A 24,196-nucleotide genomic window follows, 5' to 3' on the forward strand; every position below is an offset into this window, starting at 1 on the left:
ACGTAAGAAGAAAGGGGTTCATTTAAACTGGAGAAGTTGACGTCCTTTAGAATAATTTATCCTATCATTTCACTGCAAACGACCACGTTTCAGTACGCCACATGTTAATGTTGATGATGATGATGATGATGATGGTGGTGATGATGTCGTATAGCCTCCAAAGACATCTGATACAGGTGTTTCTAGAATTGTTTTTTGCGATGCTTTTTAGGGTAATATTTTAAAAATGGAAGTCTATTCTGGGAAAGGTGCTGCATATACTGGTATTACGCTACTTCTTATTAGACTCCTAGCAAACTACTTGGACAAAGGAAATACTGTGTACACGATATAAATGCCCTGCAGTTTTTGACTTTTTATGGGAAAGGAAGACTAAAGCTGTAGGAACTTGTATGCCAAAGAGAAAAGATTTGCCTCAGAATAACATTGTTCAGAAGAAGATAGAGAGAGGCGAAAAAATTAGAATTTATGCGCCTAAATCATCTTGATTTTTTGAAGTTGAAGGACACAAGGGACGTCTTGGTTTTGTCAACTTGTCGCAAGGCTACCCCGTCTGATGTTGTTGTTCGCACAAAACCGTGCCCCAAATTTAAATCTAAACCAGGCGCTATCCTGATTGCAATGTGAATAAAACAGGGAGAGACAGGAGTGATCACACAATAGCATATTACCTCTTTGGAAGAAAGCAACTGAAATGGTGGGAAAAGTTGTTTTTCCATATGTTTGTTATGGAAATCAAAAGTGAATTTGTGTTGTACCGGGAAACCCGGGATGTGGGCAACAGAAAAAATTGCCACCTACAAGAGTTCATGGTTGAGTTAGGTGAATCTCTTTCAGCAAAATCTGAAATAGATGCCCACCAGCAATAAGGATCAAGTACAGCCTCCAACAGATTGCTAGGACGGCATTTTATTGAGAGGATTCCTCCGACGGAAAATAAAGCACAACCAACGCGGATTTTCAAAGTCCATGCAGATAATTGAAAAGCGGAAAATGGTAAAGTAACGAGAAAAGTGACATGCTGGTGGTGTCAAATGTGTTCTGTATTACCTTGTGTCCCTGAATGCTTCAAACTATTGCACACTCAAGTTCATTATGTGTAAGACATTGTTGTAAGACATTTTGTTGTTGTTGTTGTTGTTGTTGTAAAAATCATACCGTCTAAAAATGTGTAATGTTAAAAGTATTCAATAGATCTTAATGAAACTTTTTAATCTCTAAAATAGACACTTTTAATATTTTTGACGACATAAATGTGTTACAATTGCAACCTACCTACTATTTTCTATTTTTTAAAAATACCTTCAAAATATGGTGGTCTGCCTGCCCATATGCCAAGTTAAGACATGGTCTCCAATGCGCACTGTTGCCAGGTAACATTGCCTGGCCTTCCATCCATACCTTACATCACAGTCTGCACAGTTGCTAGGGTTATACTTACCCATATCACATAAATTTCAGTGGGCAGAGCAAACTAAAATTAGGGGTCCAGGATTTGTGACAGCTTTCGGTTAAACCACTGGGATCCATGACTGTACAGTGCACATAGCATAATAAATTCGTTATGTATGGTTTCTCATGTCGTAACTCACTTGAAACAATTTCATACATAACTTGGGCACAGGGTGTTTAGTTATGCTGTATGGTACAATAATGAATTTCATTCTGTAGTATTCATAAGTAGTTATAAGAGTGGGCGTAATTCTGTTGAAGGATAACTTAAAATATGGAACAAATCGAGTAGGAACATGTTGAAGGGAGAACAGTATTAAAGAAGTCAGAGAATTGAGTGAGAAGAATGCTGTTAATGGATACGTGACGATGAACTGGAATATACTGTACATTTATTTATTTATTTATTTATTTATTTATTTATTTATTTATTTATTTATTTATTCATTCATTCATGAAGCTCAAGATACAGCTACACTGAGCAAATTTCACTTGCACTGTCAACAGACTATTTAACAAACGTAAACTTGCATAATAAAATATAACAAACATAACAAAATATAACAAGATCAGGTACACATCTTACCAATAACTGTCCAAATCGAAAACCATGAGAATGTCCATGTTCATAGCCAAGTCGTCGTGGGTCAAGATGGCGGTATAATCCCTTCGCATCAACTTATCTTTAAGATACTATTTACACACCTCTCGAATACACTTTTATTTGATGCAATATCAAGCTCTTTTCTCCTATTAATATTGTTAAAGGGTGTTGGGAGGCGGATTAGGAAAGATCGTTGAAGTATTGAGTGCTGAGTGTGGGGAATGTGGAGAAGATCTTTGGTTCTGGTGGAGCGGGAAGGAACAAACTGTTCCATGCCCGTTTTATACTTTCCGTGCAGTATAGCATCGTGCCATTCTATGTTGCGAACTCGGGTGTTCTGGCATTTTAGTGGAGATCATTGTAACTAGATCGACGATCATAACCACTTTACCCACTTAATCAGTTCCTTAGTTTTACCTTTGCTCTTGTATTAAAGGGGCTTAACATCTAGGTCATCGGCCATATAGTCTTCTAGTTATCCAAACCACATTATGGAAACTTCTACCCCATGTGCAGAAATAGTAGGGGTGATGTAGTGATGTACTGCCAACGACCGTACCCTGTTGAATACACCGGTTCTCGTCCAATCACCGTAGTTAAACAACATTGGGCGTAGTCAGTACTTCAATAGATGACCGCCGTTGGCTCAATTCACATTTTACAACGGCCATATCATGTTCAATACACCGGTTTTCGTCCAATCACCGCAGTTAAGCAACATTGCGCATGGTCACGGCTTGAATGGATGACCGTTTGGGAACACCAAGTGCCGTTGACTCCATTCGATTTTTTCTGGACCTGTAGTCTAGGGGCAACGTGCCTGACTCTCACCAGGAGAACCCGGGATCGATTCCCGGCGAGATCAAGGATCGTTACATGGTCCTGAAAGTTGCTTCGAGGGCCACTCAGCCTACGTGATTACAATTGAGCAGCTATCTGACAGTGAGTTAGCGACTCCGGTCTGTAAAATAAAAATATCGGCCGTGAGGGACCGTGTCACTGACCATGCGTCACCTCATAATCTGCAGGTCTTCGACCTGAGCAGTGGTCGCTTTGTAAGCCAAGGGCTGCAGTGCCATGGGTTTTTTAGACAACCTGAAGAAATTGAAATGTTGTGACAGGAGTGTAATGTGACGTTGCCTATGCATGTCACTGTTCGCAGAATGGAAGTTGCTGATTTATCATTCCTCTTTACGCTAAGGGAACACATTTTAGTTCCCGTGTTCCCGATAATGAAACGTCTTCAAAGCCTGGACTAGTGAGTTAGTGATGGATGATACCTCCTCTCGCTGTCAATAGAGGAGCAGCCATTTTCGTTCGTACTGAGGTACAAAAAAATGTAGAACCCGCAGTGAATTTGTTACATTTCCTGTCCTCATCTCTGACGTAAGAAGAAAGGGGTTCATTTCAACTGGAGGAGTTGACGTCCTTTAGAATAATTTATCCTATCATTTCACTGCAAACGACCACGTTTCAGTACGCCACATGTGAATGTTGATGTGATTTCGTATAGCCTCCAAAGAGATCTGGTACATGTATTTCTAGTTTGAGTCCATTGGTCACCTGCGTGTGTGTGTGTGTGTGCGCAGTGACAATGCTAATGAGTTGGGAAGAGGGGAAAACTCGGTGGGCTACTTCTGTTGAACGGCACTAAGGAGTCTGCTCAAGGCTAAACATCTGCATCAGATGGACGAATCACCATCAACAAAGTAATTTCTCTTCACTCAATGTAAACACTGAGAAGAGGTTTGGACTTGATATTTTTTTTTTTGCACGTTGCTTCATTTCGCACCCACAGAGATAGGTCTTATGGCGACGATGGGACAGGAAGGAGCTAGGAGTGGGAAGGAAGCGGTCGTGGTCTTAATTAGGTACAGCCCCAGCATTTGCCTGGTGTGAAAATGGGAAACCACGGAAAACTATCTTCAGGGCTGCCGACAGTGGGACTCGAACCCACTATCTTCCGAATACTGGATACTGGCCGCAATTTAGCTACTGCAGCTATCGAGCTCGGTGGTTTGGATTTGAACCCAGACTTTTGGCACGTAATCTACTACTACCCTTCCGCTCAACATTCTGACAGTGCAATTCTTTGCACCAACGGGACTGGAACCCGCTAACCACGGTGTAAAATCATAAAGATTAACAGCTTAGCAATCACGGTTACCAGGCGGGCTTCTGCACAGTTGACCGTGATGTCTGGTAACGTGATTATCACCGTATATTTAATTATTATTATTATTATTATTATTATTATTATTATTATTATTATTATTTGAGGATGCCTGGTCGAGGTGATAAAGACATTCTCTGTTCAGCCGGAAATGAAAATATTTAAGAAATGAGATTTTTACTTACAGAGGTGCACATGTCCCTGAAGTTCACTCAGCATATCAGTTGAGGACACGATGTTGAGGAACTGGTCCTCCTCCCCTGTTGTACACCTCGACCCAAAGTCTCACGCTCCAGGACCCTGCCCTTGACGCAGTAGAGGTGGCATCCCTCGCTCAGCCCCAGGAGGATAAAAGGTTTAAGGAAGAAAGAAAGAGAGAAAAAAAGAAAGGAAGAAATTAATAAAGAAAGAAAGAAAGAAAGAAATATTATTAGTATGCTTATTATTATTGTTATTATTATACTGCCTGTCACAAGAAATTTGGGATCTTGTGATATTGTTATAATAATGGTAAGAATTGTATCTAAATATACCAGAAATTAAGGGCACGTATATCAGTGACAGATTGCTTGTAAGTGAGCACTTCGATATTGATATGACATGATCTCTTAAGGATAATAGTGCCGATGTCATCTCTAAGGCTTGTGGGTTGTCCGTGGTAGTAGCGAAACTTCTAAAATTACCTCAGAATAGCACCCCATATACTACACTGACTGACAGAGCAAATGCAACACCAAGAAGGAGTGGTTCGAAAGGGATGAAAGTTGGGGGAAAAACAGAGACGGCACGGACGAATAACTGATGTTTATTTCAAACCGATATGCAGGTTACACGATGCGCACGGCATCGACTCAGTAGGATGTAGGACCACCGCGAGCGGCGATGCACGCAGAAACACGTCGAGGTACAGAGTCAATAAGAGTGCGGATGGTGTCCTGAGGGATGGTTCTCCATTCTCTGTCAACCATTTGCCACAGTTGGTCGTCCGTACGAGACTGGGGCAGAGTTTGCAAACGGCGTCCAATGAGATCCCACACGTGTTCGATTGGTGTACGCTGGCCACGGAAGCATCTGTACACCTCGTAGAGCCTGTTGGGAGATGCGAGCAGTGTGTGGGCGGGCATTATCCTGCTGAAACAGAGCATTGGGCAGCCCCTGAAGGTACGGGAGTGCCACCGGCCGCAGCACATGCTGCACGTAGCGGTGGGCATTTAACGTGCCTTGAATACGCACTTTTTTTTTTGCTAGGGGCTTTACGTCGCACCGACACAGATAGGTCTTATGGCGACGATGGGATAGGAATGGCCTAGGAGTTGGAAGGAAGCGGCCGTGGCCTTAATTAAGGTACAGCCCCAGCATTTGCCTGGTGTGAAAATGGGAAACCACGGAAAACCATCTTCAGGGCTGCCGACAGTGGGATTCGAACCCCCTATCTCCCGGATGCAAGCTCACAGCCGCGCGCCTCTACGCGCACGGCCAACTCTCCCGGTGAATACGCACTAGAGGTGACGTGGAATCATACGCAATAGCGCCCCAAACCATGATGCCGCGTTGTCTAGCGGTAGGGCGCTCCACAGTTACTGCCGGATTTGACTTTTCTCCACGCCGACGCCACACTCGTCTGCGGTGACTATCACTGACAGAACAGAAGCGTGACTCATCGGAGAACACGACGTTCCGCCATTCCCTCATCCAAGTCGCTCTAGCCCGGCACCATGCCAGGCATGCACGTCTATGCTGTGGAGTCAATGGTAGTCTTCTGAGCGGACGCCGGGAGTGCAGGCCTCCTTCAACCAATCGACGGGAAATTGTTCTGGTCGATATTGGAACAGCCAGGGTGTCTTGCACATGCTGAAGAATGGCGGTTGACGTGGCGTGCGGGGCTGCCAGCGCTTGGCGGCGGATGCGCCGATCCTCGCGTGCTGACGTCACTCGGGCTGCGCCTGGACCCCTCGCACGTGCCACATGTCCCTGCGCCAACCATCTTCGCCACAGGCGCTGCATCGTGGACACATCCCTATGGGTATCGGCTGCGGTTTGACGAAGCGACCAACCTGCCCTTCTCAGCCCGATCACCATACCCCTCGTAAAGTCGTCTGTCTGCTGGAAATGCCTCCGTTGACGGCGGCCTGGCATTCTTAGCTATACACGTGTCCTGTGGCACACGACAACACGTTCTACAATGACTGTCGGCTGAGAAATCACGGTACGAAGTGGGCCATTCGCCAACGCCGTGTCCCACTTATCGTTCGCTACGTGCGCAGCACAGCGGCGCATTTCACATCATGAGCATACCTCAGTGACGTCAGTCTACCCTGCAATTGGCATAAAGTTCTGACCACTCCTTCTTGGTGTTGCATTTGCTCTGTCAGTCAGTGTAATAAGAGGGTAGATTACACGTAAACAACCTACTTCCCAGGTTGTACTTCTTCTAGAAGTACCTCATTTCGTCATTAATTAGCAATAACCAGTAAATCCATCCGAAAGTTTGGCACATGGAACCTTATCGTGCGCCCCCCCTCCCCCTATGTACAAAATGTTTTTTGTACGATTGTTGAAGTGAAATATTCAGCGACGTGTGAACACACAATAGCAGAGACAATTTATTAACGTGAATGTATTTACAGTTTACACTGACTGAGCAAATGCCATGGGGTAGCGGAGCGCTGATGCGCAGGTGTTTTGTCTGCGCACCACACGCCCCCTGTGCCAGCGGCAGTTGTATAGGAGACCTTGTGAGCAGTGGCTGTGCATGTGACAGGTGTAACATGGAACGTCGTCGTGAGCTGACACCGTTCGGACGGGGTATGGTGGTCAGTGCCCGAAGGATGGGGAGTGCGATTTCGGAAGTGGTACGGTAATTCGGCTTCACACGATCAACCGTGTCCAGGGTGTATCGTGAACGGTTGAATGCGGGTGTCACCGTTCACAGCAGACGAACGACCGGCCGTCCAGGCACCCTCGATGACCGTGACCGGCGACATCTGAGACGGACTGTCAGTAGTGACAGACGGGCAACCGTCCAACAAATCACGGCTCAATTCAACACAAGCCATGCTAGACACGTCTCCCAGTGGACAGTCCGTAGGAACATGGGTTCTATGGGGTATGGGAGCCGGTACCGCACACGGGTGCCACTGTTAACCCAACGTCATCGGGCAAAACGACGCGCATTTGTCGCCAGTCACCACCGATGGACACTACAACAATGGCGTAACGTGATATGGTCGGACGAATCACGATTTCAACTGCACCATGCCAATGGGAGGCACCGTGTATGGCGCAGACCACATGAAGCGATGGATCCCGCCTGACGCGAAGGTGTGGTCAGGGCGCTGGTGTCTCTGTTGTGGTCTGGGGTGCATTTTTCCGGCATGGAATGGGCCCCCTAGTTGTTCTGGAAGAGATTTTGAATGGTACGCGGTATGCTGAGCTGCTCGGAGACCATCTCCACCCATTTTTGGCCTTCCAGCGCTCAGACGGTTCTGCCGTGTTTCAAGATGATAACGCGCCGCCACATCGCTCCCACGTCGCCCGGGAATGGTTCCAGGAACATGCAACGGAGCTCCAACGACTGCCATGGCCACCAAGGAGCCCCGATATGAACCCTATCGAGCATATCTGGGACGTCATCATCTCTGCTGAGAAAATGGCAACCCTCCCATTGATTACACGACAGGCTCTATCCCTGGGTCCCTAAAGAAGCCCCCAACGATCCCTAGCAGATGATAGCCCAGCTTTCTCACCATTCCTTTTGCGGCCGACCTTGTGAGGCTGAAACCGCTCTCCTCCTGTACCCCGCCTCTCTCCCCCTCGTTCAGCATATATCTCTCTTTTTATTATATGGGGTAGGCCCGTCCTACCCCATTCTCTTACGGATATGTCCTGCTCTCCCTGACCTACTACTCCTTACTATCTCTTACTGTACATAATTCGTACTCATCCTATATGAATGAGTCACTTGCAGTTGAATAACAACCGAGTCCGTTTAGTATGATATGCTCATATAGACGTACTACCAACTGTTCCGATAAAATGAAATCTGAAAATTTGACACTTATCCCCTTTGTAATGTTTGTGAAAGAGTTGTATTATATTTCTTCAATGTTGTCACCCGGGAAGCCGTTTGGGGACCACTGGCAAAGCGTTCTATGTTGAAAACAGTGACGGAGCACCCCACTGCACGGAGTACAAGAAATTGACGGCCTCGGAGGAGTTTCTTCAACTTATGAAACTGGTCGAAGTCACAAGGACTCATGTCCGGTCAGTAGGAAGTGTATTCCAAGACCTCCTTCCAACTCACATGAAACAACTTGAGCCATCATGCAACCGTCCTATGCGGTAATGCATTCTCGCCACCGGCTTCGCGTAATCCTCGATAACATTCTGATGCATTTTTTGCAACGGTTAACCTCAATTTTAATCCACGAGCGCTGATCATCTTTCGAAAACATTCTTCAGAGCGGTGAATTCGACACTCTTCACTTCAACGCCACACAGCAACAACAATCCCAACTGGATACCCGTCAAATGCACACTGCACATCGGCAACAATGCCACCTGACTGCTCCAATATCCTATTTGCATATTCCCGATCACCATGTGCAAGAAGTTGCAAGCATTTGAAATGTGGACGTACCGAAGGATGCTGAAGATACCTTGGACAGCTAAAATGACCAATATAGACGTTTTGCACCGTATGTACAAAGAACCAGAAATTCTCATTACCATCAAGAGAAGGAAGCTAGAATACTTTGGTCATATGATGCGGAACTGTAAATACCACCTTCTGCAAGTAATACTCCAAGGGAAAAGTAATGGAAAACGTGGTCCGGGGAGAAGAAAGACATCATGGCTGGGCAACGTGAGCCAGTGGTTCGGGGTGACAAAGCTTACTTTGTTCAGAACAGCTATGAACAAACAACAGATCATGCTACTGACTGCCAACGTTCTGCGAGGCATTGCACATGGAGAAGAAAGAAGAAGAGAAGATCACCTGCGAGTGTCTGAACTACAATGTCAGTAGTTGAGGACGGGCGACTTGATGCGTCGCTCTAGCTAGCTCCTTACCGGCCTTGACAATCGGGTCCACGCACTGTAATCGGAGTAGTTACACAGCTCGACACCTGGCACTGGCGACCTAAGTGGAAAAATGGAAAATATATTGACTTTGATAGCCGATTTTTCGTAATTTAGAGTTATGGAGAATGTTACATAGGTTAAAACTGTTAAAATGATTAATGCTAAAGGTTACTTTCGTTGATATTTGCCAAAATTACGTCGTGAAATGAAACTGTGGATGGATGGAGTAGTCCAACAGACGCCCCTTTACTGTGAGGAATAATACAGTAGTAATCACTTATATTATCATATAATTTATATACATAAAAGAGCTGTTGTCTTCTGATACTAATCTTGTAATTAAGAGTCATTGTTCAATTACAGTTTTAACATTTTTCAAGTTCTTCTGTCAAGAAGGGGGATAGACAAATCATACAAGTCTTACTTTTTTTCTATATTCGTTGTATGGATAATATAAATATTTTGACTCATACATGTTTAAATTTTAATTTCAATGTATATAATTTCAGATTACATTTCATTTTAAATACCGGGCGAATTGACCACGCGGTTAGGGGGCGCGCAGCTGTGACCTTGCATCCTGGAGGTAGTGGGTTCGAACCCCACTGTCGGCAGTCCTGAAGATGGTTTTACTGGTTTACAATTTTCACATCAGGCTGTACCTTAATTAAGGCCACGGCTGATTCCTTCCCACTCCTAACTTTTTTTCTAATCCCACCGTGGCCTTAAGTCCTATCTGTGTCGGTGCGTCGTGAAACAAATAGCAAAAAAAGAAGAATTTTAAATAAATATTCAGTGAGAGGAAAGTATTTTGAGTGAATACATTGTGAACTGTTCATTGTTCAGGTAACATTTCATACGTTGGCCTTACGGTCATAACAGTAATGGTTCCTAGTTGTCAGGGTTTAAATGTTAAAGTTCAGATTATCTTGGTAAAAAATGTGTTGTATTGCTGGTATGTGGCAAATATGACTCCTCCAAAAGGATTATTCAGTGAAAGAAAATGTATGGGAAAAATACCCGATCAGAGTGTTTAGCTGCCACCCCCGGAGGTCCGGGGTCGATTCCGGCTCTGCCACGAAATTTGAAAAGTTGTACGAGGGCTGGAACGGGGTCCACTCACACTCAGGTCAATGGAGTAGAGGGGGGATCTATTCCCACCTCAGCCATCCGGGTATTGGTTTTGCATAGTTTCCCACTTCTCCTCCAGAGAAACGCGGTGATGGTAACCTAACTTAAGGCCACGGCCTCTTCCTTGCCTCTCCCTTTTTTACAAATTCCTATCTTCCCATCCCCAACACAAGGCCCCTGTTCAGCATAGCAGCTGTGGTCGCCTGGGCGAGGTACCTGTCATCCTTTCCAGTTGTATCTCCCAAGCCGAAGTCTTACGCTCCAGAGGAGTTAGAGGTGGGATCTCTCGCTGAGTCCGAGGAAAAAATTAACCCTGAGGGGTAAAAAGATTAAGAAAGAAAGAAAGAAAGAAAGAAAGAAAGAAAGAAAGAAAGAAAGAAAGAAAGGAAGAAAGAAGATAAATACCCGAAATAGAAACGGAAAAATAAGATGAATGTGCTAACTGCCTTGAGCCACTCCGTAGTTTTATCTTGGTCTTCAGAGAAATGTGAAATGATACTGTCTCTTTGTTCTGTTTTTCCTGTTCGAAGTTAAAGTAAAGCAAATCACAACACAATTAAAAAACGGAAAAACTCATTACTTTTGTCCTTGTTTGTAGAAAATTTATGTTCGAAATACAAAAAGGCGGACAATAGTATCACATATTCCAAGATTTGTAAACACAATTCAAAAAATCAAATCACCCACACTTCACAATAAACAATATAAACTGATTAGGGCATAACTATCACCTCTCAGTACGAAGCCAACTAACATCTCATTGCAAACACATTACCAACATTTACGACAGCAAAACAATATAAATAAAACTGGATATTTGGTAATTTGCGGAATACAGCTTCCTGTCAGTGACTTAGGATGCCAGCGAGCGCTCCAGCGGCATTGTGGTGAAACTTTTAAATTACAGCTTTATGCTGGGTTTCACAAGCGATTGTCAAGGCCGGTATAAGGAGCGCAGCGAGAGATCCAGTCGGCCGTGACTTTATTAACAACCCTCGGATATGGCTTCTTTTAAGGTCGGTCGTCCTTCTGTGACGACAACCTCAGTTAATGAGTTATTGAAGATCAAATGAATGAATGAATGAATGAATGATGAATGAAAATGTGTATATATATAATTTCGTGTGGCTATTTCTAGCCGAGTGCAGCCCTTGTAAGGCAGACCCTCCGATGAGGGTGGGCGGCATCTGCCATGTGTAGGTAACAGCGTGTTATTGTGGTGTAGGATAGTGGTTATGTGTGGTTTATGAGTTCCAGAGATATTGGTGACAGCACAAACCCCAGCCCCCGAGCCAATGGAATTAACCAATGAAGGTTAAAATCCCCGACCCGGCCGGGAATCGAACCCGGGGCCCTCTGAGCGGAGGGCCAGTACGCTGACCATTCAGTCAACGAGTCAGACCCAGAATATATTTAAATTAATTTACATAAAAAATTACAGCCGTCACGTATTCCTAAAAGGACTAATATTGAATATTCAGAAATCTGCATCTATAAAATAAAAAGTAAGTTTGTTTGTTCGTTTGTTTGGTTGTTTGTTTGTTTGTTTGTTTGTTTGTTTGTTTGTTTGTTTGTTTGTTTGTTCGATATAAAAGTCTACCCTCCTCCACTGAGCAGTAACAAAATTAGCAGCAAGGCTCATGAGGCACTTGGATTGATCGTAGAGTTAATTATATCGCCAAAGATTAAACAAAATAGGATTGTTCATAATATGTGATAAACGGGTAGAAGATTTTTTAGTTGACGCCATTCTGATACAAAAGCTCCTAAGGAATAAGCTGGATACACGAAACGCATGGAACTTAGAATAGCAAGGAATATTGTTGAACCTCATTCAGAACTAAACTCTTTTGCCGGGTTGAGTGGATCACACGGTTGAGGGGCTGGTCTTCTGACCCCAAATTAGCAGGTTCGATCCTGGCTCAGTCCGGTGGTTCTTGAAGGTACTCAAATACGTCAGCTTCGTATCGGTAGATTTACTGGCACGTAAAAGAACTCCTGTGGGACTAAATTCCGGCACCTTCGCATCTCCGGAAACAGCGAAAGTAGTTAATGGGACGTATAGCAAATAACATTACAATTAACACTGAACTATTCGTTGGTATTTATTTCATTTTGCTCTGTTATACATAAATCGGACGGGTAGAAGAGAAAGAATCCTTAAAACTAGTCTTAATATGTGCGTAGAAGATTTTACGTATTGACGCCATTTTTGATACCAAAAACATTTAACGGATAGAGTGGATGAACGCATAGCATTTCACTTAACATAGCAAGTGTCATGTTAGTGTTGTTAAAAAAATAAGGAAGCGTTTAGTTATCGTAGATGAATAGAGTACTCAAAATAAGGAAAAATCGAATTAACGCATAGGACATAAATATGCTTCAAAAATCAAGACACCAGTCTGACCAGTGTGGTTGGCGCAAGCAAACATGGGCGAAGTTCAGCAGCAAGGTAATGTAAACAGTGAAACCGATGCACACTTTCACATAATGCGTGCCCAGCATTTAACAAAATTCTTCATCAAAATAGTATTCAGAATCCAATCGCAGTGAATGTGTAGAGTCTGGCGCGAAGCGTTATGCTGAGACCTTTCCAGAAGTCATACGTGGACAAGAAATTAAGGATAGGTGACACGGCAATCAGGATGGTACAACCAGTTAGATTTGCAAAATACATGTGTATTATAAAACCAACAAAATGTGATTACATGGACAATGTTTTGATTATTACAGGATAGAGGACGATATTCAATTGAAACCAAACGAAGTAGAAATTGTGACACCAATGAAACGGGGCAATTTTGTAAATAGTATAAATTCAAACAAGAAGGGAAGAAAAATATTAATTCTAGGTTTATACATCAAAATAATGAATAAGATTAGATACAACAAATGACCGACTAGATGCAATATGACTAGTACCCTATCAAAAAATAGATAAACTATATCCAGAAATAATTCTAAAATCACGAATGCCACTGTACAAATGTGAAAACCACCAGGGTCAGCTAAAAAGGAGAATAAAGGAACAATAAGGGAGAAAATGAAATCCAAGTGCTGGCGAAGGGAAAGGAAAACGTTCAGCCTGGAAATAAGTTTTGAGAAAGCAGTACGGTCACGCGCACAACCAGTCGTAAACACAGTTCCAAAATACAGAAAATCACAGGTATGATTGTCACTTCTAGCGTCTGTTCACGAGGTTAGTTTATTTAAAAAATAATGTTTTGGAAATTTTCATGTGAAGTCCAAAATGAAGATACTAGTCGATAAATTTTTAGTAGCCACACCAAATGCAACACTGCATATTCAGCCAGAAGGGCATATAGGAAGAGAATAATAGTTTCCTGAATTAGAAATTGAAACACAATAAGGTTAATTTTCGCTCACCCAGCCAGCCGTCGAAGGTTCAGATGTTAAGTTGTACATAAGATAAGATATCGCATACGGGCCAGCCGTAATGCGAGTATGAGCGCCTCCCTCCACACAGTTCGTCACTAAATGTCTGACTGCCAGTTGGAGGCCAGGGCGAGCATTTATAGCGTAAAAGCAGAGTCCAGAAAGTACGAGAACCAGACATGACGTACACAAGCAGCGGCAGAGGGGAGGGGACGGAGAGCGAGCAGTAGTCGAGTGCATAGCGGGCTGGTTAAGCGGTCGAAGCACACGCTGTAACAGGCCGGAGAAGTTGAGCAGAAGGTGAATTATAAATCTTGACGTAGGGGAGCACGTTACATAGGGAATATCTGTGATACAATCTAGCGGTTTATGTAGAATTATCATGGGCCCGCATCATGACGGGAAGAAGCCAAGGAAGAAGAAGAATCTAGCAATTTATTCTCTGGAATGTTAACCTCACTTTTATATATGAGTATCAAAGGAACGCTTTTGTGCAGTATATTTTTGCAATTTATACCTTAGTCCGCCTCTATGGTGTAGTGGTTAGTGTGATTAGCTGCCACCTCCGGAGGCCCGCGTTGGAATCCTGGCTCTGCCAAGAAATTTAAAAAGTGGTACGAGGGCTGGAAGGGAGTCCACTCAGCCTTGGGAGGTAAACTGAATAGAGGAGGGCTCGATTCCCACCTTGACCATCCTCGAAGTGGTTATTCGTGGTTTACCACGTCTCCTCCAGGCAAACCCTTCAAACTTCCTTTCCCCCCCCCCCCCACAAGACCCTGATTCACCATAGCAGGTGAGGCTGCCTGGGCTTTTGGCTCACCAGTATCTCCAGGAATAGCATTGACATGATAAGGAAGAATAGGGGAGCGATTGCACAACTTATAGGTTCTCATGTAGAATTTAAAATGGAATACATTAAACTGAAGGTCCATAATCATAGCAGTTTTAGCAATAAAATGTTCACCTAAAATGAATGGACAAGGTAAATCTTTGGAATATACACTGAAGAAAATGGAAATTGCAACAACCAGAAGGAGTGGTGCTAAATTACTGCAATTGAACATGCAGGACGAGTGTTTGGTTGTGATTCGATGATTACATTTTCAGGTCCCCCTGACCGCAAGTTTGGACAACAATCAATACATGATGTGCCCACCACGAGCTGCAATACATTGATGAATTCGTCGAGGCATGGAGTCAATAAGGCCCTGGATCGCTTCCTGAGAAATTTTGGCCCATGCTCGCTGCACTGCACGGGTGAGTTGTTCCAGAGTTGTGGGTGGCTGAGGACGGTTGGCCAGTTGTCGACACATCATGTCCCACACATGCTCAATAGGACTGAGTTCCGGGGATCTGGCGGGCCATTCTAAGGTTGAAATGTCGTGGAGAGCTTCTCTGGAGATGTGTGCAGTGTGAACCCGGGCATTGACCTGCTGAAACATCCCATTAGCAATGTTCGCCTCTATTGGGACAACCACTGGATTGAGTACCCTATCAACGTACTGTTGAGCAGTCATAGTGCCCTCAACAAGCACTAATTGTGATTTCACATTAAAGCCAATAGCTTCCCAGACCATAATGCTAGGTGTTGGCCCTTTGTGCCTCTCGACAATAAGATCTGGGCGGCCCCTCTCCCCGATACGTCGGCGCACACGATTCGGGCGATCACTGCGGGCTAGACAGAAGCGCGATTCACTGTTGCCATACACGTTGTACCGTAGATGCCTGTCGGCCAACATGTGCAGCGACAGTCCTTAGCGATAATCCAGCCTCACACAGCCGAATTATCCGAGCCCTCTCAAACGGCGACAGTTGTTGATAGCGTGCTCTTCTATGTCGTCGAGGCATGTTTGACGGGGAACAGTTCACTGCACAGACTGCAAGTCAACTACGCTACACCAGAGTCCGTATACTGGAGTTGATTCCTCCGCGACCAATCACATGGGAGATGTGTAGCAACAATCCAATGGGTCTGGAACTTTGATCGTTTATATACCTACATGGCATCGTTCCATATCTTGAAAATCAACACAAACGACCAAAACCTTCGTGGTGTTTCAATTTCCATTTTCTTAAGTGTAATGTAGTGCAGGCATTTTTCTTGTAAAAGCACGGATTCTGACTTTAACATTCAGAGACCCTACTACATTGAAAGGGTTGGAATTAGCAGTGTGGCAAGTTAAATATTCTGATTTTAGGGGAGGTAACTTACAATGTTTTCAATCCTTACTCATCAATATGATGCTACTTATTGAATCTACCAATGCACATAGAGGTTCATATTTACCCCTAAGAATATGTAAAGTAACTCACAAGGGGGAATAGCGGAAATGCCACAAGGTTGTGGAAAATTCACGGAAGGTTTAGAACGAGACATAACATCAGCTTCAGAATTAGATTAAATTAAACAAAATTTTGAAGCAGCCATTTGTGACTCATCACGAGAATGCCTATACAATCCACAGTACTGACAAGAATTACTGGTGAATGAAACTCCGGCCACATCTGGTTTTGAATTGCCCAAGGTCTCATTTTTTCGACAGTTCCTCTGGAAATGTTCAGGAGAACCACAACTAAAACTCGCACGAGAATGAAGTGGCTTTGAAGAAAAGGAAGAAGTGGCTTTAGTAACCTGAGTAAAAGATGTACTCATTCGAGGGGGAGCTAACGCAACACGTAGTTGATCGGCATATCTAATACCCTCGGCATAAGTGCTAATAGCTTCCAATAGAGCAAACGTTGCTGGTCGTGGTGAAAGAGCAAGGTATGACCGATGGTTAGGAGCAAGACCCACAACAATGCTGGCAACCATTTGATATTCAGAATAATTAAGCATAAAAATCCTGGCGTAGAATTTAATATCCTGAATATACTCTGCCAAGGATTCATTCAAATGCTGAACTCTAAAAGAGTGTTTCTGCACTAACGAAGACAATGCACGAAAAGGAATGAAGAATTTAAGTACGTGCATATGAAACTACAACAGTCCATCTCTCAGAAATGGCTGAAATAACATGCTCAGAAAGAGATCCAGATACATGTGGATATATTTGAAAAATGTGATCATCACTCAAATTATAAGAACAAAAAAACAGCCTGACCTTTACATTCTATTAAAAAAGCGAAGCGGGTAAATAACCTAGTCATTAGAAATGGAAGTAGATTGAGACACTGCCTTAAATATAGTGTCAATGGGTGATGTATATTGGAGAATATCTGGGAAAAGTTAGGGGTGTAAGACACCTGTTAAGGACTAGAGTGCTACTGAGAAGGAATTTGCACTAGCATAAAGACCATGATTCGACTGCACTTGAGAAAAGTACGGGGCACTAAAAGTGAAGTTAGGAATAGCATTAGACTGTAATGCAATAGGCGGAGAAACTCCCATCTGCGAAAAGTATTCACAAATTTGAGAAATCATCGGTGCACTGACTACTTGGTTAGAGGTAATACAACCTAAAGGAACACTTGGTACAGATGCCACTTAGATAGGAGAACAGATTTTCACTGTGGCATGAGAAGCACGCTCTACAGCAAAGGTAGCTTGACACTAAGAAACAGTAGAGTTACGTGCAGAAGACGCATTACACGCGTAGGTTATAGGCACAGAAGCACCCGCAAAGACAGCGGAAGAAACGTTACGTACATTAGAATCATACTTTCGAGCAATACTAGAAGGATTGAACATGTGCGTGCCATGACTAGAAGCAGCAATATTACCTACGTGTGAAAAGTTAGGACAATATTCCTGCATAAAATCATTAGCACTTGTGACCACGGTTCATACTTGAGAATAGCCGGGCAGAGAGGGTTCGAACGATAGTGAAATGCTTGAAGTAACAGCTTGAGAAGCTGTAGAAATAGAGACTTGAGTAACAGTTTCACTCATTTGAGGAACAATTGGAGATTCAAGCAAATGGTTATGATAATCACTTTCACAAGATACTGAAGAGATAAGGACTTGCACACCATGCCCTTCAAACAAACTTAAAATTTTATCAATTCAGAAAATGATGTTAACAATAATACGCATTACTGCCGCTCATTTTCCAGAAGTTTAAGAGAAAAGAAGTCCCGGATAGGATTCGTGAATTGCAGTAATTGACTTTTAATCCGCATTAATTGATTTTCTGAGGGCTCAGAGGAATGGAGAACAAATGCATAGCATTAACCTCAGGCAATTTATCCTTAATCACGGGCAAAGACCCACCCAATTAATCTGCGGTTAGGTCCGGAACAGTCACTGGTAGGTTAAGAGAAGAAGCTAATATACTCATATCGTCACTAACAGTCCTTGCGAGATTCGCGTTGCGAATTTGGAGTTTGTAGCGTAGTTCCCCCTTTCTCAAATGAGAAAGAATAGGAACAGCGCGTGATATCGCGAAAGGAAAGAAGAGAAATACAAGATTAGAATTTCGTAAGTTGGATTTACAGTCTTACCTAATTTTAAGGTTAGTTTGCGTCAGTCACTATCTACCAATCTTTCGTTCACAAAACCACGCTCTGTTGCCAATATAACCGCACTTGGCTTGATTAAAACATTAAATAATAATAATAAAGAGTTACATTTTAAACACACCAAAAACTTTAGGTTCAAGAAAAGCATCGGAGCACAAAACGTAAACGAAGATGTTAGAAAAGATGACAACTACAGAAGGGATGTAGAAAGGGGCATGGAACGTAGCCGTTTGCTAGGAAAGAAAACGGAGAGGGTAATTGCCGTTTTATTACACACTTTTATTTTTTAAAAGAAACGAATCAAAAACTCCGAATAAAAATATTATTATAAAGAGAAATTAAACAGTTCTTAAGCATGCCTGCATACATGCGCATTCCATTAAAAGAAATGTAATCACTAATTTCAATCCTGTGAAACACTACCCAAGGGTACATGTCAATTAAAATAAGGGCTAGTCCCAATCAACATAAAGTAGAAATTAAACCAAATACAGAGGTAGGGTAACCTTGCATCACTATCTAAAACACATCAGGTAATGTGCATAGATTTTCCGTACTTATACAAGGTGACACAGATTTATCGGGAGGCGAAACCGATGGATAATTTCATTACAAATAACAAAGTTAAGGAAAAGAGCATTGCCTCCGAACAAATAGTGTAAGATCTTAGATGAAAAACTAAGCCATTTCGACGAATTTAGCGGTGGACGTGAAACTCGAGGATGAACTCCTGCAAAAGAAATAGAAATGATCACATTTGAATGAAGTTAAAAACCGAAATAAACATAAAAACCGCGCCTACCCAGAGAACGGGTTTCCCACGAGGAACACGTCATCTCGCTAACATGGTCAGATGATCAAAGGCGCAGATACTCACTCGCTCCGAGAGAAGTAGAATTTGAAACTTATCTGGATCGATCCAGGTTTACGAGATCGAAGCAATTCTTCCAAGTCCAGAGATATAAACAGAACAATATCTTAAGCAACAAGAAAAATTGAAAACAATATAGTATGAAATTTCAATCAATTCCCACTGCTGTCTTTATTCTGGCAAAAATAAAAAAACAAACACTAGGTGATGGCGGAATGGTCTCACACTTCTATATATATAAAATAAGAGTTTTGTCTGTACATTGCTCAGAATTTGAAAAGAATGGTATTTCTGTATCAGACATGTCAACAGTAACAAAGAAATCCACTTTTTACTTGTCCGTAATTTCTGTCTGTCTGTCTGTCGTATGTATGTATGTATGTATGTATGTATGTATGTATGTATGTATGTATGTATGTATGTATGTATGTATGTATGTATGTATGTATGTATGTACACGCGTCACGAGAAAACGGCTGAAGAGAATTTAATGAAAATCGGTATGTCGGGGGATGAGCCACTACAATCTGGACTTAAATCGTTTTATTCACGCTGAGTGAAATGGTAGTTTAGGTGAAATCCTAAAAGTTAATTCTCAAATACTTATATTATTAGTGGTCCTATCAATAAACACTGTACCGGGCGAGTTGGCCGTGCGCGTAGAGGCGCGCGGCTGTGAGCTTGCATCCGGGAGATAGTAGGTTCGAATCCCACTATCGGCAGCCCTGAAGATGGTTTTCCGTGGTTTCCCATTTTCACACCAGGCAAATGCTGGGACTGTACCTTAATAAAGGCCACGGCCGCTTCCTTCCAACTCCTGGGCCTTCCCTATCCCATCGTCGCCATAAGACCTATCTGTGTCGGTGCGACGTAAAGCCCCTAGCAAAAAAAAAAAAACCACTGTGTGTTTGAGTCATCAGTCCATAGACTGGTTTGATGCAGCTCTCCATGCTACTCTATCCTGCGCTAACCTTTTTATTTCTACGTAACTATTGCATCCTACATCTGCTCTAATCTGCTTGTCATATTCATACCTTGGTCTACCCCTGCCGTTCTTACCACCTACACTCCCTTCAAAAACCAACTGAACAAGTCCTGATTGTCTTAAGATGTGTCCTATCATTCTATCTCTTCTTTTCGTCAAATTTAGCCAAATCGATCTCCTCTCACCAATTCGATTCAGTATCTCTTCATTCGTGATTCGATCTATCCATCTCACCTTCAGCATTCTTCTGTAACACCACATTTCAAAAGCTTCTTCTCTTTCTTTCTGAGCTAGTTATCGTCCATGTTTCACTTCCATACAATGCCACGCTCCACACGAAAATCTTCAAAAACATATTTCTAATTCCGATATCAATGTTTGAAGTGAGCAAATTTCTTTTCTTAAGAAAGGTCTTCCTTGCTTGTGCTAGTCTGCATTTTATGTCCTCCTTACTTCTGCCATCGTTAGTTATTTTACTACCCAAGTAACAATATTCATCTACTTCCTTTAAGATTTCATTTCCTAATCTAATATTTCCTACATCACCTGCTTTCGTTCGACTGCACTCCATTACTTTTGTTTTGGACTTATTTATTTATATCTTGTACTCCTTACCCAAGACTTCATCCATACCATTCAGCAACTTCTCGAGATCTTCTGCAGTCTCAGATAAAATAACAATATCATCGGCAAATCTCAAGGTTTTGATTTCCTCTCCTTGGACTGTGATTCCATTTCCAAATTTCTCTTTGATTTCCTTTACTGCCTGTTCTATGTAAACATTGAAAAGGAGAGGGGACAAACTGCAGCCTTGCCTCACTCCTTTCTGGATTGCTGCTTCTTTTTCAAAGCCCTCGATTCTTATCACTGCAGACTGATTTTTATACAGATTGTAGATAATTCTTCGTTCTCGGTATCTGATCCCTATCATCTTCAGAATCATAAATAGCTTGGTCCAATCAACATTATCGAATGCCTTTTCTAGATCTACGAATGCCATGTACGTGGGCTTGTCCTTCTTGATTCGATCCTCTAAGATCAGACGTAAAGTCAGGATTGCTTCACGTGTTCCTACATTTCTTCTGAAGCCAAATTGATCTTCTCCTAACTCAGCTCCAACTTGTTTTTCCATTCTTCTGTAAATAATACGTGTTAAAATTTTGCAGGCGTGAGATACTAAACTAATGGTGCGGTAGTTTCCACAACTGTCAGCACCGGCTTTCTTGGGAATAGGTATAACAATATTCTGCCGAAAATCAGATGGGACTTCTCCTGTCTCATACATCTTGCACACTAAATGAAATAACCTTGCCATGCTGGTTTCTCCGAAGGCAGTCAGTAATTCAGAGGAAATGTCATCAATTCCAGGTGCCTTGTTTCTATTGAGGTCACTCACAGCTCTGTCTAACTCTGACCTCAAAATTGGGTCTCCCATTTCATCAGCATCAACAGCCCCTTCATGTTCCAGAACCAAATTATTTACATCCTTACATTGATACAACTGTTGGATATGCTCCTGCCATCTTTCTGCTTTGTCTTCTTTCCCTAGAAGTGGCTTTCCATCTGAGCTCTTAATATTCATACACCTAGATTTCCTTTCTCCAAAGATTTCCTTGATTTTCCTGTTTGCAGCATCTACCTTACCCAGGACCATACAGCCTTCGACATCCTTGCACTTCTCCTTCAGCCATTCTTCCTTAGCTACCTTGCACTTTCTATCCACTTCATTCTTTAATCGCCTGTATTCTTTTCTGCCCTCTTCATTTCTAGCATTCTTGTATTTTCGGCGTTCATCAATCAGGTCTAGTATCTCCTGAGTTATCCACTGATTCTTAGTTGATCTTTTCTTCCTTCCTAACATTTCTTCAGCAGCCCTACTGACTTCATTCTTCATGACTATCCACTCTTCCTCAATAGTGTTTCCTTCAGCCTTTTCATTTAGTCCTTGTGCAACATGTTCCTTGAAACAATCCCTCACACTCTTTTCTTTCAACTTGTCTAGATCCCATCTTTTTGCATTCTTTTCTTTCTTCAATTTCTTCAACTTCAAATGGCATTTCATGACCAATAAGTTATGGTCAGAGTCCACGTCTGCTCCTGGGAAAGTTTTGCAATCCAACACCTGGTTTCTGAATCTCTGCCTAATCATAATGAAGTCTATTTGATACCTTCCAGTGTCTCCAGGTCTCGTCTACGTATACAGCCGTCGTTTGTGGTGTTTGAACCAAGTATTGGCAAGGACTAAATTATGATCAGTGCAGAATTCAACCAGCCGACTTCCTCTTTCGTTCCTTTGTCCCAATCCAAATTCTCCTACTGTATTACCTTCTCTTCCTTGGCCTACCACTGCATTCCAGTCTCCCATCACAATTAGATTTTCGTCACCTTTTACATATTGTATTAAATCTTCTATCTCCTCATATATTCTTTCGATTTCTTCATCATCTGCTGAACTAGTAGGCATATAGACCTGCACTATTGTGGTGGGCATTGGTTTGGTGTCTATCTTGACGAAATAATTCTTTCACTATGCTGGTCGTAGTAGCTTACCCGCTGCCCTATTTTCTTATTCATTATTAAACCAACTCCTGCATTTCCCCTGTTTGATTTGGTGTTGATAATTCGGTACTCGCCTGACCAAAAATCTTGTTCTTCCTGCCAACGTACTTCACTTATACCAACTACATCTAACTTTAGCCTATCCATCTCCCTTTTCAGATTCTCTAACCTACCACAACGATTCAAACTTCTAACATTCCACGCTCCGACTCGCAGAATGTCAATATCCATCTTCCTGATGATCGCCGCCCTTTCGTGTAGTCCCCACCCGGAGATCCGAATGGGGAACTAGTTTACCTCCGGAATATTTTACCCGGGGGGAAGCCATCATCAGTACATCATTCATACAGAGAGAGCTGCATGTCCTCGGGAGGTAGTTACGGCTGTAGTTTCCCGTTGCTTTCAGCCGTGTAGCAGTATCAACACAGCTAAGCCATGTTGAGTATTATTACAAGGCCGTATCAGTCAATCATCTAGACTGCCGCCCTTGCAACTTCCGAAAGGCTGCTACCCCCCTTTCGATGAACCATTCGTTAGTCTGGTCTCTCAACAGATACCCATCCGATATGGTTGCACCTGCGGCTCGGCTATCTGCATCATTGGGACACGCAAGCCTCCCCACCGCGGCAAGGTCACATGGTTCACAGATGAGGCAATAAACACTACATACAGCCATACAGAATTAAATTTCCGATCATTTATGTCTTATACATTTTTACCGTACCGGCTATGTAAACACAAAAATTCATGCATTTGTATTTTTGTTGCTTAGTCCATATCAACGCCGAGTTGCGAGAAAATGGGTTATCTGAATTTGATGAAAATCGGTATATAGAGTCGGGGAATAAGCAATTACAGTCTAAGTTATAAACAATTTTATTCATCCTGGATAAAATTGCAGTTTATGGGAATGCGTTTAAAATTTAATTTTTAAATATCTATGTTATTGGTCCTATCGAAACGTACCACATAACAAAAGTTACGGAGAATACAATTTCCGATCATTTATGTTTTATTCAGTTTTACCGTACCGACTATGATAAGAGTGGTATTTCAGAGTCGGAAGAAGAATAAATGTGAAGGTCTACAATATCGAAAGGGCATAACATTGATCAACAATAACATTACATTGACCATTGTTTGTTGTGATGTTCTTTGTCTGTTATTCTCCCACTCAACTCCGATAGATGAAATTACTGCTGTGTACCAAGTATAACAGCCTGACTGAATATTGGCGGAAAATAGCTGGGGAGTTAGAAAACTTCCCTCTTCAGCATGCCATTCCTCTGGTCCATACATTTTCTGATACCGATGTTACGTAACAGACTGGTTCTTCATAGTATTCCAGCTATTCATACATACATACATACATATCTTTATTGCCCACCCTAGTGTACACAATCGGCTTACAGGCAATAAAGACAGACAGAGCGAAACAAAGGAAAACAAGCAATAATAGCAACTACATCTCTCTTAAAACTA

The sequence above is a fragment of the Anabrus simplex genome, chromosome 6 (genome assembly GCF_040414725.1).
Source record: "Anabrus simplex isolate iqAnaSimp1 chromosome 6, ASM4041472v1, whole genome shotgun sequence".
NCBI lineage: Eukaryota > Metazoa > Arthropoda > Insecta > Orthoptera > Tettigoniidae > Anabrus > Anabrus simplex.